Here is a 16,037-nt window from a genome sequence, read left to right on the forward strand (position 1 = left end):
ACATGAGGTGGTATAGCGGTGTGTCCCATCGATTCATCATCCCTGATGATAGGAGGGAGGAGTTCAGTGCTGTGGTAATTTGAATTTTATTTTCCATTCAATTGTGATTTTTTGTTCATGATATTTTATTTGTACCTAAACATGTATGTACATTATTTTTGCAGACGGTTATGCGTCGGGCCGTGGACTTGTTGGAGCAGTCACTGGAGGTGCCAGATGCTCTTGCAGTGGGCACGAGAACAGATCCAACAGTTATGGCATTCCCAAATTCGCCGCTAGTGAAGGCCTTGCGATGGATGCTAGCGTCAACGGTGCCCGTAGGGTCCTAAATCGATGCAATCGTGAGAGAAAAGGAGGCAAAAAATGTACGGTTAAAGAAGCTGGAAAAAAGCGAGGAAATACCTTGAGGGTAACTTTGGCATCTCCGAAACCATTGGGAGTGCATGATTTAATAACAGCAACACTCTCTACTCTCTCAACATTCGTTGTGATTGTGCCCAACGGAGTGGCAGATTCCACCAATTGCAGGGCTGAAAGCCAAGCATTTGAATTGAAATCAGGATCAGTTTCGGTTGATCTGTCTTCGAGCGCACACCTCACAATTTATTGGGTCGGAATGAGTAGTGTGTTAGTGTTGGATCTACGGGCATACATGGCAGCCTAGACGGCGCCAGCTGGGCCAGGAATGAGAGGACGAGAGCTGCTAGAAGTGTTGCCTTGACGTTTGCAACGGCAGACGAATGCATTCAGGTCCTGTTCCATTGTATGTTTTTTTTATCTTCGTTGCAAGACAGGAAGAGAAGGATGAAGAAGAAGAATAGAGAAACCAGAGAGATTTATAGCAGAATGGTCAAAATATTTATGGTGTTTGGTGGATAGTACAAGTGTGGTTGGGGTAAGTTGGTGGTAGAGAGTAATGTCAGGTTTCAAGTTCGTCATTTAGTGGATGAAAATGATAAGACTCTGATGATGGAGTGGTTGGAAATGACAAGACTCTGATGAAAATGTCAGGTTGTCTATGTTAATTATCCCTGATGTTGTTTCAATCAACTGCTGTTTAATATAAAATGTCCATCAAAATAATAAGGCCCATCAATATAACAATGACCATCAAATTAATATTATTAAAAGCAGCAAATGAACAACATAAGGGCAAGGCCCATCAGATTAATATTACAGAGCGTTTACAAATGAATATTACACAAAGTGTGGTGTCAATCTGAGGTGATGTCTACATAGCTTTGATGACTAAGAGGAACACCAAAAGTAACAAGCCAAGCTTCGAATTCTGATGTGAACCTGCGTAAACGTGTATCATATGGGACGCATCAGCTTACTGATGTAGGATCAACATACCGTTCCCACTGGAGAGCAATTGGCGGCATAGAATGTCCAGGAGTTAGATGGAGCTACATTATGGAGAATAACAGTAAAATTAGATAACTTGCAAATACAACAAATTAATTCACCAATTGGATATTAGTGTACTCAATCAAAAAAATACTTGTACAAAGTGATTTATCACATGACCAACAGCTATAACATGATGTACATCCGGTGGACCTTCTCCTCTTAGTGGAAGGTATGACCAACAACCCTTGGAGGAGATGGATATGAAAACCACTTGGAACCTGGTTGCTACAAGGTATCCCATCTCTGGCAGTTGCATCCATGTATCATCGGTAGCCGGATGACCAGGAGGAAGAGTGAGTCGGGAATGTAAGGCATTAACCACATGTCTGGACCACATTTCATCATACAACCCTCTGTGTCGTTCAAGTTCTTCTATCAACGCTGCCCTAACCCATGACCAACTTTCCTCACCTGATGGTAGTCCCAGTAATGCAGCAATGACTTTATAGCCACAATTACCATCATCCTCAACATTCTGAACTGTGTGTATATATGGGTGGAAAAAGGATGGAAAATTACCCATGAAATAGCTTGTATCAGACTTCTTCACACGCTTCTTCTTCTTTGGTGGTTGTGAAGCCTTCTTTGCCTCTTTGATCTCCCTATCAACATGTTCAAAACCTGAAGGATCACGAGTCAAGGATCCTATTGCTTTAACCTTGGGTGGTTTTCTCTCATTCGCCTTAAGAGTGCGCTTGGACCTTATCTGAACCTCAGGAGTACAAAGTGAACTGCTTTCAGGACAATAGATCTCTTGAAGCTTCCTCCTTACCATACTCTGCCCTCTAGTATCCAAAGAACTGAAATAATGTGTCAATGCCTCAACTTCTGGTTGCATATCTCCATGGTTCATGCCGCAAATATGGTTGCTGATAGTATCTACAACAGGTTCAGGTACATGCTCCCAACTCAGTCTCTTCCAGAATGGATGAATTGCCTCATATGGAATTCTTTCATAACCTGCTAGTTCACAAAAGTGTCACTTTCAATAACAAATAGAATTAATTGACAAGAGAGTGGTTGACCGGTGACCTGCAAGTTCACAACCGCAAGGTAGTCCATGAGTCTCTCTCAACAAGCAATCGCATCCGTCGTAGGACTTCATTCTTATATGTTCAGCATCAAGGAGCTGCAGGCATTTGTTTGACACAAATCCTCTAATATTTGTGTAAAATGGGCACATGAAAATGTGATCAATTCTGTGAATACTGCGCTCAAACGATGCTAATATTTCAGTATGTCGATTACATGTCAAACTATGCGACGCATCCCAGGAAGTGGCCAGGCCACCCTTGCAATCCCGCAGCATCTTCTTCAAACTGGCATGTGCACCCTCAGCCCTGCAAACAACAAATAGATATCTTATTAACTCTCCACTGTAAACAATCTATCAAATGAAAAACATATAACAAGGCATAAATTAAGATCATATAATTTTTGTACCTGCTACTTGTTGTTGTTCCAAAGTGCATCACATGATTTGTCAATGCCTTGGCAAATTTCTCCTTGTGGACCAACCATGTAGTAGAACAATAGGAGGTAAAGTTGCTGTATTTGTCCTTGCACATATTAAACAATTGCATCCATTTAACTTCAAATTCTTCAACTGTTGCAGCATCCACCACCTCTGCCCACTTCCCCATAACCAATTCAGCAAAAGCATCTGTGCCAACATAGAGTTTGCACTTTGCCAAAACACACTTGTTGATGTGCCACAAGCATAATAAATGGGTAGTGTTGGGAAGGCTTTGCTTAGGAGCACTCAATAAGGCAAGATCCCTGTCAGTAACAATCACCTTAGGCAACATGGCTTGATCACCTAATAGAGACTTCATACACTCTAGTGCCCAAACGTAGTCATCTGTGCCCTCATTAACAATGTAGCAAAAGGCTATGGAGTATGTCTTATCTGTGGAAGTCAGTCCAACAATCTCAAGCAAGGGAATTTTATATTTGTTTATCTTGTATGTGCAATCCATAATCACTACATACGGGAATGTGTTGAACAGTTTGATAGCATTTGGATGAGCCCAAAATACATCTCTAATGACTTCCGATCCAGGCTCATGTCTTTCAAAGTGGACGTACTTGTCACCGTCCAACTTCTTCAACAAGTGTTGCATTTCTGTCAATGACCCGCGGAGGGATTTTCTTAACCTCTTGCAAGCACCATAAATCTGAGATATGGTAGTCAAGTTTAAAGGATTGTTTTCCTTCAAAGTCAACGACATCTTTCTCGGTGGAACCCAACTCTTTGTCATTTTTTCCACTTGCTCCTTCTCTTCGGAATTTAGACGACCAACAAAATTGTGGCCAAGTAGTGACCTAGCTGGTTCATGGTTGTGTATATCTTCCATCACCTTTAGCCGCCAATCTCTATCTATGCCATTTTTCATAGGTCGTCCTTTTAGTCTAAAAGGACAATCTGTCTTTTGTGTTCCTGTTCCTTGAACAAGGTCAGGGTCTCTGTAGGGAACATACTTACCATGATTCTCGCACCCCAACATGACATAAGCTTTTCTGCTTCCATTTCCACCGCTATCTGACTTTGTGATCAACGCAACATATCCATTTTCAATCGCAATTCCATGAACCCAATTGATAAGATCATCACGGGTAGGGAAAATTTGTTCAATGATGCATACCCAACACACAAACAAGGAATAAACAAGGGTGATCAAGACATAATAAGAATTGATATATTACACTTTCAAAACAATGCAAAAATCTGTTCAAAGAATACCTGATCAGTTGCAAATAAATGCGAGACATCTATACTTATACACGGGGGTACAAATGCTGGTGGTGGCACCTCTGTAGTGGCCTCTTCAGGTTGACCATTGTGCAATCCAACTTCAATCAATTGTGATTCACGAAAGAAAAATGATTCTGTCATCCCTGGAAGAGAATACAGAACTTTATTATTCATATTGGATACGGAACTTTATAATCCGTAGTGAATACGAAATTTTAAAATCCGTATTAAATACGGAATATAAATGTCCGTAGTAACTACAGAAATTTATATTCCGTATTTTATCACGTCTCAGAATTCAAAAAATCATCCTTCTAACTACTTAAACTACTTAATCTAACTACTTAAACTACTTAATCTAACCACTTCAACTACTTAAACTTACAACATAACAACAAACAACCAACAACACTTACCTCAAATGCTATCTTGTTGCATCCAATGGTGGAGAGCTTGCCAATGAAGGAGTTGGTGGTGGTGGTAGGAAGAATGAAAGTGAGGCAGGAGAGGGTGAGAGAGAGGGTGGTCTGGAGGCATTGAGGGGGTTAAGGGGGTTGGTGACGGAGGAGTAATGGTGGAGGAGTTGGTGGAGGGAGGAGTAATGGTGGAAAAGGTGATGTCTGTCAGAGATAGAATACGGAAGTTTAACTTCCGTATTCTATTTTAGTGAATACGGAATTTTAAATTCCGTAGGGCATTTTGGGTTAAAAAAAAAACAGGTGGGGTGCGGAGCCCCATAGGGAGGGCCCCAAACCCAATTCTCTCACGTAAGGAGCTGATCGGACTTAAGGCGGCCGAAGGGATGGGTTTAATTTATTTTCAATAGTCTGAGGATGGTTTTCAGATAGTTTTCCGGCGAGGGATGGTTTTCAAAATTGGCTCAAAGGACAGAGACAATTATATGTTTTAACCCTCGATTTTAATGGCATGCATATTTTTGTTTTTTTACATGCATACATTTATTTATTTATTGATGGGACATGCATAGATTTAATTTGATAATATTTGTTTCTATTTTTTAAAGTAACTGACTACTAAACCTCTATATATAGAGATTCTTTCAAGTTTTCCGATGTAGAAAAAAAATAGAGATTCTTCCAAGTAACATTCACACCACAATTACTTACTAATATCTCATAGTTGAGGGTAGTTGAAGTTGCTACTGAGAAGTCATCTTCAGGGCTACTGAGAAATCATCTTCAGGCTCCGCTTTTGAATTTTTCAAGGTAAATAATTGATGATTTATTTGTAGTTGTTTTATTTTTATTTTTATGGTCATTTATCAAAATATTCACACCATGCTTTAAAATTTGCAAATGTCATATAATTTAATTGGTACTTTAAATGTTCCTGATAGTACTGTTATAAGAGATATAGTGATTGAGTTTAGTGAAGAAGATAATATAAACGATGAATGTTTTCAAGAACATTCTGATGACGTTACATTATCACCTTTTTATACTAATACTATCAGTGAACCATTTGAAGATCCAAATTTTCTAGATGATTATAGATATGGAAGGGAGGGTGGCACCCAGAGTGTTAGTAATGAACTTATTGTTGGCATGTCTTTTGAGTCCAAATTAGCTACAATGACTGCAATTAAACAATTTCATATCAGACATTTATTTGACTTTGTTGTTGAAGAGTCGAGGCCAGACAGATATGTGGCAAAGTGTAAAAAATTTGGAAGCGGATGTGAATGGAGGATAAGAGCATCTTTAAGCAAAATACGCAATAAATGGGAGATAAAGAAGATTAATGGTCACCATACTTGCATAACTTCAGTCATGGGACAAGATCATGAAAAGTTAGACTCATATGTGATTGTTGATTGTATTGTTGACTTAGTAAATGCTGATCCTAACATCCCAATAAAAGCTTTGGTTGCAGAGACCAAAACTCAATTTGGTTTTTATATAACTTATAGAAAGGCTTGGATTGTGAAACAAAAAGCAGTTGCAAGATTATTTGGTGGCTGGGAAGAATCATACAATATGCTATCAAGATGGTTAAATGTAATCCAACACTTTGTACCTGGTACATATGTTCAATATGAAACTTCTCCATCAATGGACCAGGGGATGAGACATCCATCTGAGATGCAAATAAGTAACACAAGAAAGGGGGGTTTGAATTGTGTACTTGAAAATTTACGTTTTAAAAACTTTGTTTTATGAAAGGAGTATAAGTTCTTTCAAGAAAACGTTAAGTGTGATTTTTCGTAAACCGTTTTGTGCAGCGGAAGTAAGTAAGTAAATAAAACAGAACGATCAGCACATAAATATTTATACTGGTTCACCCTAAACGATTGGGCTACGTCCAGTACTTGGCCACCACCAAGATTTTCACTAGCAAGTATCAAGGACTTCTCCAATACAAGTATTCGACAGGACTCCTCCAAGTATTATCACGAACTTCTCCAAGTATTCTACAGGACTCCTCCTACAAGTATTGTTCAGGACTTCTCCAATAATCTTACAAAAATTAATTTGCTCTACAGGATTTCTCTTCTTTTCAAGAGTAGTGTTAGAGAATTTATGGTACTGAAACTCTAAGTGTTTGGGTTCATATCTGACTTTGGATCACTTAAGAGTTCTGAAACTAAGTGAGAAGAGAATAAAGAGATTTGACTCTTTTAAGGTAAGAGGTTCTCTCTTTCACTTGCAGAAATAAAAACTTGTGTTTGACTCTTAGAGATTTCTGCTTGAGCTTTGAATGCTTTGTTGAAAAGTTTGGAATGAATGCTTGAATGCTTGTTCTCTCAGAATTAATTCTCTTTTTCTTCAATTCTTCAAGAGTGCCTTAAATACTTGCTTGCTAGTGTTGTAGCCGTTGTGAGACAAGATCCAACCGTTGTTCTAGTCGTTGTGAGGTGAGATCAAACCGTTGATTCAAATGACTTTGGTTGGTAGCTCCATTTAATGCGAACTCAGAAGCAAGTCTACCCTTTAGCTATAAAGATGATATTTGTTAGCTAGTAGGTGGTGATAGACTTTGGGCTACTTTTCATACATGAGACAATTTGGAAATTTGATGTTGACGGCTTGTACTTTTCCTTGTTGGTCAGCGTGCCTTTAGCTGAAGCAGATTGTCTTCACGTGATCTGGTTTGAATACAAGTAAATTGGTTGCCTTTTGATTTGAATGTTGGACAACCCGTTGCAATCAAACTTTAACTTTAGCGCTCAAATTTTGTCTTCAATAAATCTAACTGATGACGTGGCATTGGACGGTCAGAGTCTTATAGCTTAAGTCAGAGTCAGTTCGCTTTACAGAACTGTCTTGCAACTTCTGAAGCTTTTTCCTTTTTGAAATGATAGAACGTTGAAGCATATAACATTCCTAGATTTTCTCCTGAAATTCAAATGTTATAATGAGTTTAATTTCCAACGATACTTCTTTTATAAAATTGTTATAATCAAAACAAGATTTTAAAAACGTTATGATACGTTTGAACTTAACACCATCTAGTTTGATCATTGATCGTGTCTTCTGGTCATTTAAGCCATGCATTGAAGGGTTTTCATATTGCAAACCCATTATTCAAGTGGATTGAACATTTCTGACGGGAAAATATTGTGGCACATTATTAGTTGTTGTAACTCAAGATCAAAATCGTGACCTCTTACTGATCACCTTTGCAATTGTTGAAGGGGAGACAAAAGAAGCTTGGATGTGGTTTTTATACAATCTACACAAATTTGTTACACCACAATCGAATCTATGTATCATATCTGATAGAGGAAGAGGGTTGTTAGAAGTTTTTCAAGATCAAAGAGTCGGGTGGGTTGAGCCCTCTGTACGGTCAGTTTATTGCATTCGGCACATTGCAAGTAATTTCAACAAAAAATTTAAAAATGTTGACCTAAGAAAGATGTTATCAACATGGGTAAGTCAATTTTTTTCGGTGCTAAATTACTCTAACTTTATGAGTACGTAATTTGGATTACTATATGTATTATTTACAGGATATGATGAGAGGATGTAGCCAAGATTTGAAGCAAAGCTCATTGCACTAAGGTCAGAGTTTCCGCAAGCTGCAGCATGGTTAGATAATATCCCAAGGGAAAAATGGACCGAAGCTTACGATGGAGGTCATAGATACGAGCACATGACTACCAATCCTGCTATATGTATGAACTCAGTATTAAAAGGAGCTCGAGCATTGCCCTTGACACATTGGTGAAGACTACATTTTACAGGTTGAGTTCAATGTTTGTGGACAGAGGAATTAAAATACGCAACATGATGGCAACATGACATGAGTATTGTGAAGAGCTATCTGCAATTCTGCAGAAGAAATGAGTAGAAGCTACATCTCATTATGTCCGTAGATTCACCAGAGAATCATGTGAGTTTGAGGTGGTAGAACATGTGAATCCACGTGTGGGTAAACGAGCAATTGTATGCACCGTTAAGTTGAATGACCGACGATGTGATTGTGGAGAATTTCAAGCATTAAGGATTCCTTGTTCACATGTCATTGCAGCATGTTCTTTTGCAATATGGATCATAGTTTTTACATTGATCATGTTTACAAACTGGATTATATTTATAAGGCGTATGCGCATGAGTTTCATCCTCTTGGGAATGAAGAATATTGGCCATCATATACAGGTCTCACGCTTAAGCCCAATCCAGAAAGAAGACGTGCTACTTCAGGCAGATCAAGTACTTCATGTATCCACAATGAAATGGATACGAGTGTTCCGAATAGAGTTAAAAAATGCAGTATCTGTCGATCAGAAGGGCATAACCAAAGTCATTGTCCTTATAAACAAACTAGTGTTTAGTTATCTCTGTTTTTTTATGTTTTAATGTCTTTGTAAGTTAATGACAGTGGATGTTAATGAATTCTAATTGCTCTCTGTCAAATTATTTTCTTCATTTTTCATCTTTTGCATATTAAGAAAACATTAATTTCCTTAAATTTTATCACCTCCGCATGCTTGTACGCCAATGAAGGAAAGAAGAGATAAGAACAAAGTTTTCGTGTTCTCAAACTCAATGTCAATCAATTATTCAATGCAATTGTTGAATAATGCTCTGGACTAGGCACAACCTTCATAGTCCTATTTCATACATAGTTCTCTTTGTGAGATAAAGATAAAGCCAAACCAATAAGTTCATGCAATTGTCAAGTCCAATTTGTGTATGGTCATTCAGAAAAAGAACAATATGTTCTTAAAGAATTCTGAAAGAACAATATATTCTTTACTTATTCTTCTGAAATCGACACTGACATTGAATTTTTTTTTTTAACTTTGTAGTTAGTGATGGAAACAATTCCAATTCCGTCACTAACAGCAACAACAAGGAAAAAAAATTAAAATAGTATATAGTACGAATATATAGCCACTAGCAACGAATATTTAGATTGATTTATAGAAGGAATCATTTCTTGTCTGTTGCATTATATAGCTTTCTCTTTTGAATGACCATACACCTTTTGCAATATATATGGCTTTGTCTTTATACATGAAACAATTTAGACTTGACATTTGCATGATTTCATTATGTTGGCTTTGTCTTTATTTCACAAAGAGCACATGACTTCCATTGAGAAAGAGAAAAAATACTTGATACTTGAGTACGGGCATGAATATTCCAAGATCACATGATGCTAAATTACAACGTCCCACATGGCTTTTAAGGTTGCATGAATGACACTTTTGTCTAGTCTTCTTGTAAGGAAGCTTTACTGAATAGCATCAGTCCATGGATTGTAAGAGGGGGATCACGAGTACGTTTTACTCTTGAGATGGCTGAAGACACTTATACATAAAGATTCATCTCACAAAGACACATTCAAGCCTAACACTTCTCACACTTCTCACTTACTCAAAAAGTACTTTGCCTTTCCTTACTCAAAAACCACAATTTCTCAACTCAAATATGGAACCTGGACCTATTGATAGATCATTGTTGAGGCATCAAGGAAACCATGTATCAGAGACAATATGGGCCGGAAATGAAAGGATGATCAGACCAAGACATCGGCGAAGGCTAAGTATGGTGCATGAAATAGATGGTCGTATCATAACTTTAATAGATAGTGCGGGTTTCGGACATGCATTTGAAATTGGTGATTCAAACATAAACCATCACCTTATTACAACATTGGTCGAGCGTTGGAGGCCAGAGAACCATACCTTCCATTTCCTATATGGTGAGGCCACCATTACGTTGCAAGATGTCGCCTTACAACTTGGTCTTCCCATTGACGGCGATGTTGTTACTGGGGATAGTTCTAGTAATTGGAAGGAGGTTTGTTCATTATTATTTGGACATAGTCCTCCAGAAAATGACATGTTGGGGGGCAAGGTGAATCTTACTAGGTTAGAAAACACATTCGAGTTTCTTCCTCCTAATGCAATTGATGAAGTCATAGCACAACATTCTAGGGCGCACATCTTGTTGTTGCTTGGTGGTCTGTTGTTACCTGACACATCAGGGAGTCGAGTTCACCTGATGTACCTTCAAAATTTAGTAGATTTGCTAGCTGCTCAAAATTATAGCTGGGGTTCAGCTGTTTTGGCTACCTTATTTAGAGGCTTGGACAAAACAACAAATCCCACACAATCAGAACTTAGTGGATGTTCATTGCTTCTCCAATCATGGGCATGGGAGCGCATTTCATGCATTGCCCCAACTGTACAGGATCTTGACAAGGTCATGTGGCAACGAAATCTATTCCCCCTTGCACGAAGGTATTATTACCATATTCAAAATTAAACTTGCATTTTTCATTTACACATGTCATTACTTTGGATCTCTTACAATTTATGTGTCAGGTAGGATTATCCATTATGTAGAACTAACAACCCAAACCATGTTGTTGCTATCATACGAACCATGTTTGATAAGTTGTCGATAAATGAGGTTTGCATTTTTCATTATTATTTTTTCATTTTAATTATTAATAATCTCTTATAGAATTTGAAATATTTATAATCAATTCATATGGGCACCTTACGACAACTCTACAATAAGGAACATAATTGCTGGTTTTGAGGTCTCAGATGTTATATACGCAATTGTTCCACTGATATGTTATGTTGTTGTGGAGTGGCACCAAGTAGATATGGTGATGCGGTAGTTTGGATATCAACAAGGTCCTCCACAACCCCCAGCCAATTTAGACAAACTCTAAAGGTGCGAAAAATACTAGAAAGGGGGGGGGGGGGGTTTGAATAGAGTTTTTGATAAACGTTTCCCTTTTTCAAGTTTTGGCAAACTTAAAGATAAGAACTAGGTGCTAAAGAATGTAAAGAAGAGCATGCAAGTATTTTATCCTGGTTCACTTGAGATAAAAGCTCAAGCTAATCCAGTCCACCCGTGAAGGTGATTTCCTCCTTCTTCTGATGAAGGCAATTCACTAAAATCAATGAATGTTACAACTGCACTTGCTACCTGCAAAGTGACTAACAGTACACTGATTTTCTCACTAGTGTTCTCTTAAGAAGCTGATCAACCGATCCTCTCAAGACTAGCTAAACACTGAATCAGACTTGACTCAGTCCTCTCAAGATCCGACCAACCTTGGTCTCTTAAGGAACTTTACAAAGATTTGTAAAAGGTTTTGTGTTTACAGTAAATGCTTCTGAAAAGCTAATGGTAAACTCAGATGTTCAAGAACAATGAAGAAATATTGCTAAGAGAATGGTTAGATGAATTCAGAAATATCAGCAAAGTTTCTTAGCTTCTTTCTTCCAACTTTAGTCCTTATATACTGCAAGACACATGATGTAGCCGTTGTTAGGGTTTTGTCCGTTGGAGTGGCAATCTTGTGAAATCAGACTGCTAGACTGAACGAGGTAGGTGGCGGGCAGGCTAGGACTGTACAGTGTGTACTATGACAGCGACCTGTCCTTTCACCAGCTGACTTCAGATATGGTGTGCTTCAGATGGACGTTGGTGAAGCTTCTGATCAGTGTCAGACGGAAGCTTGGATCCTCTGACCTTGCAACTTCTGCTTCTGGACAAGTTCCTCAGAACTTCTAAACGCCAGAGCTAGAATAGCTTGGGTCTTCAGAGCCAACTTCTTGCCGGTCTTCAGAACTTGAGTCTTTCTTCTTCAGAACCATTCCTTCTGGAACAACTGGTCTTCAGAACTTCTGACTCCGGTTCTTCAGTACCTTCTGAGAGCTTCTCACTTCAGAACTTCTGAAGTATATGCCACTGTTCTGAACGAACATGGTAATCTAGAGAACTCTCTTATGGTTACCCTTGGGTCTTTATCTTCTGATTGAATAAGCTTGGGTCAGAATCAGAACATGTTTGTCACAGCTAAAAGAGAAAACGTTAGAGTACCATAATTGTTCATCATCACAAACCTTAATTGTAATCATCAAAATATAGAGATGCAACCACTGATCAAATCTTGATCTTACAAACTCAACAAAGTTGACCTTCGTGGCAGAACAGATAAATATTGGTCGAGTATCATAGGAAGTGGATTGAAAGGTGGAATAATTGGCGTACTCAAACGATTCGTAGGAAACTGCGTATTAATTCGTCACAAGAAGACTCACAGTATCTAGAGTGGTATATGCCTCGTACTCGTCAATACATGTCTCGTGAGGGGGTCATTGTTGTTGCTACGGTAATTAAGTTTATTTTGAATATTCTACAAATGTTAATATCTTATGATGTTTTACCCCACTTGTGACATTATAATGTTTAATTTTCAGCAATCATTTGCGTGTTGGGTTATAATTTACACGAGACCGTCCAATGTTGTCAATAATCCTGTGCAAACAATCCAAATCATTAGGGATAGAGTCATCGCCTTTTCAAATGATTTGCAAGGGACAAATCCATCACCTGCACCGAATCAAGGATTTAACTTTGAAGTTGTAGCACATCAATCACAATCTCAACATTTAGAAGATCACTCACAACAACCACCTACTCAAACACAATATCATTCACATATGCAGGGATTTTTTCATGCGGGACAAAGTTTGAGTTTCCCACCTCAATACTCTTTTCCGCATGTTCCTTTAATTTTTAACTCAAGATCAATGTTTTCCACCTCTTCGAGCACACCTGCATCTGCATACGCGGCACCACCATATGAGATTTTCCATCCTAGAGGTTAAGTTGATACTGCAGAAAGTGGTGAAGAGGAAGAGGAAGAGGAAGAGTAAGAAGAAGAAGAAGAAGAAGAAGAACCACCTTTTCAACAAGGGCGTCGAGGTGGTCCAAGAACGAGAGGTGGGCGACCACAACAAGTGGTCGAACAACCTCAATTGGGGTGACTACAACGTCAGCAAAAAAAACATCATTGTGGAACCTCATCACGACATTAATTAGTTTTATCTGCAATCTTATTATTGTGTTTGTCGACATTGTTGGCAGCACATCCATTTACTACCGCTTTTCATATTGATAAGTAACACAACTAGATGTTTAATCTAACAGTTCCAATTATATGCAACGTTATGTACACACTTTGGTATGGGATCAAAATTATTAATAATTTTGAATGATCATTGTAATATGTAAATGAAGTATGGTATAGTCGTATCTTCCATATTTTGTTGTATGTTCCATATTTTGTAATAAAGGGATACAAATATGCTTTGCAACGTAGTGATAGAAATTTGAACTCTAAACTTCATCTGTAGATGTAGGCTTTCGATTAGATGAGATGGACAGTTTGAAGCTATGCTTGCCTTCGACGTCATTTTATTATATGTATTTGATAGCTAAAATTAAAAATCGATGACTGCTATCAGGAGGTACCCGTTTTGTTCCTTTCTGGCTTTAACAGTTGACAAATTTAGCATTTGGAAATGTCAGGATTTAAAGCTTTTTTTTGGCATAAACGTTTTCATTATATTATGTCTCTGACAACACGTTCTTCGGATTTCCATCAAGGGAAAAGCAGTACAGATTTCGAATGGTTACGAACGAGCCAAATCACATATAACTCAAAGGTCAGCTTTAGGCTGTGCATGCTTTTATTATGTGTCTTTAGTAGGTACCTCTTATATTGTTCTTCTTACTCCTTTCTGTGTAGTATCCATTGCTATTATGTCTCAACCAGAACAGGTTTGATTCCTACTTATTTGTATCTTAGTTTTTTTCCCACTCGATTCTTATAGATTATGTGATTAAAAAACACTTGTGGAATGTGCAGGAAACAACTTTTGTTGCACGACCATTTGCTGTCCATTATGGTGATGAACTTGTAGGGGTGTGGAAGTTGGTTGATCCCTTTGGAAAGGTGCACTTGGTGTCATATGTAAAAGATGTGGACAAACCTTATCTGTCTACAGGCTTGCTGGAAATTCGCAAGTATTATTCGCTGGAAGGGATGAATTGGTGTCTTCTTAAATACCAGGGTTTTTCCAAATTCGATTTGTTCATCTATAATGAGAGTATTCAGGAAGTATGTTACCTTCCTCCCCCGGGACCTCCAGCTATAAAACCCCCTCCACCTGTTGTAATGAGTGATATTTTGGACCGTGTCGAGTGCACAACCCAGAAAAGGCCTCTTCCAACCAACTGGATTTTGTTATCCATGTTTTTTCACTTGCAAACTGTCACCAAATCAAGCTTCGGAAAGTCAGCTGGTAAGGTATAACTAAGTTTCCTAAGTGCTTAGTCGTTTTCGGGTATCTAATTACAGTTTTTCTTGATTGCAGAAGCTGCCGGTGTATGTGTATGAATATCTTCGTATGGGAAAAGTTTACCAATGGGTTATTAGAGGACCTACTGGACTCAAATGTGATTGTTCTATTCTTGGTGTACCTTTTCGGAGATACGCTAAGTTTGGTAGAGGGTGGAGGGCATTTTGCAAGGCACATGAATTGAAGGAAGGGGATGTGTTGAGCTTTTTCTTAACCTATGAAATTTTTGCTGTTTTTGATGTTTTAATCCACCACTAGTCGTGATTATCTGACTGTATTTATTTTCTTTGTCAAGTTGGTTTGTATTTCGTGCATTCTACTAAGTATTGGACAAGTATTGCTATTTTAATTTCTTTTCAATGGCATGTGTGGATCATTAGCCTTATAATCTGGTTGGTTACCCCAACTTTTAAATTTCTCAATTGGGAAATTGTATTTGTAGAAATCATGTTGGTTACAAAATTGTTGGCAACATAATAACCGTGCAAAGCACGGGCTTAGATACTAGTTTCCAACACTTTATACATTTCTCAACATTTTGGCTCAAATCAAGTGTAGTATACGTTTTTTTCAGTTTAATATCTAATGTATGAGCCAATGACTCACATGATTTTTAATTAATTTATATAGGGGGAGAGGGTTCCTCTAAAATAAAGCTTAGAGAACAAGGTAAACTAGAAATAATTTATTTAAATGCTTTAATGGTGTAAATAGTTTTACACAAGCATTTTGCAGTCACGTCTATCTATTTTTTATTTTTAATCTTTTTAAATTTAAACTTAATTTTTTTTCAGAGTAAAATATATATTGATTGATGAGGAAATGACAACGATTTACAGTCATCCTCAAAAAGGGATAAAAAAATAGCAGAGCCAACATCAACCCAACTCGCTCGAAGCACTAAACAGACTAGCAAAGCACCAAAGAACAAACAAAAACCTATAAACCCAAAGACCACAGACAACAAAATTTGTGGCGCAACTGTGAGGGAATTTAATGGGGCAAAACAGTGGCACTGAAATTATTTTGAGGTGCTAGAATCGATTCAGCTGGGCTGGCGAGAAGAAATCAAGGAAGAAGAAGAAGCCTCATTGCCTTTGAGTTTTTTCAGCAACGTTCCCCCTTGCAAACCCTGTCTATGATCATTTTTGTCTGTTTGGTGGTGCTAGACCATCTCCATTATGACCCTCGTCGCGAGCTCTTCCAACCCGACCGAACATATTTCCT

At 38.1% G+C, this 16,037-nt stretch overlaps 1 pseudogene; it reads left to right on the forward strand.

Annotated features, from left to right (window-relative positions):
* The first annotated feature begins 15,331 nt into the window (after positions 1–15,331).
* LOC130721667 (U2 spliceosomal RNA) lies at positions 15,332–15,457 on the forward strand (annotated as a pseudogene).
* The last annotated feature ends 580 nt before the right edge of the window (positions 15,458–16,037 follow it).

This window comes from Lotus japonicus, chromosome 5, assembly GCF_012489685.1.
Source record: "Lotus japonicus ecotype B-129 chromosome 5, LjGifu_v1.2".
In the NCBI taxonomy this organism is placed as follows: Eukaryota; Viridiplantae; Streptophyta; class Magnoliopsida; order Fabales; family Fabaceae; genus Lotus; species Lotus japonicus.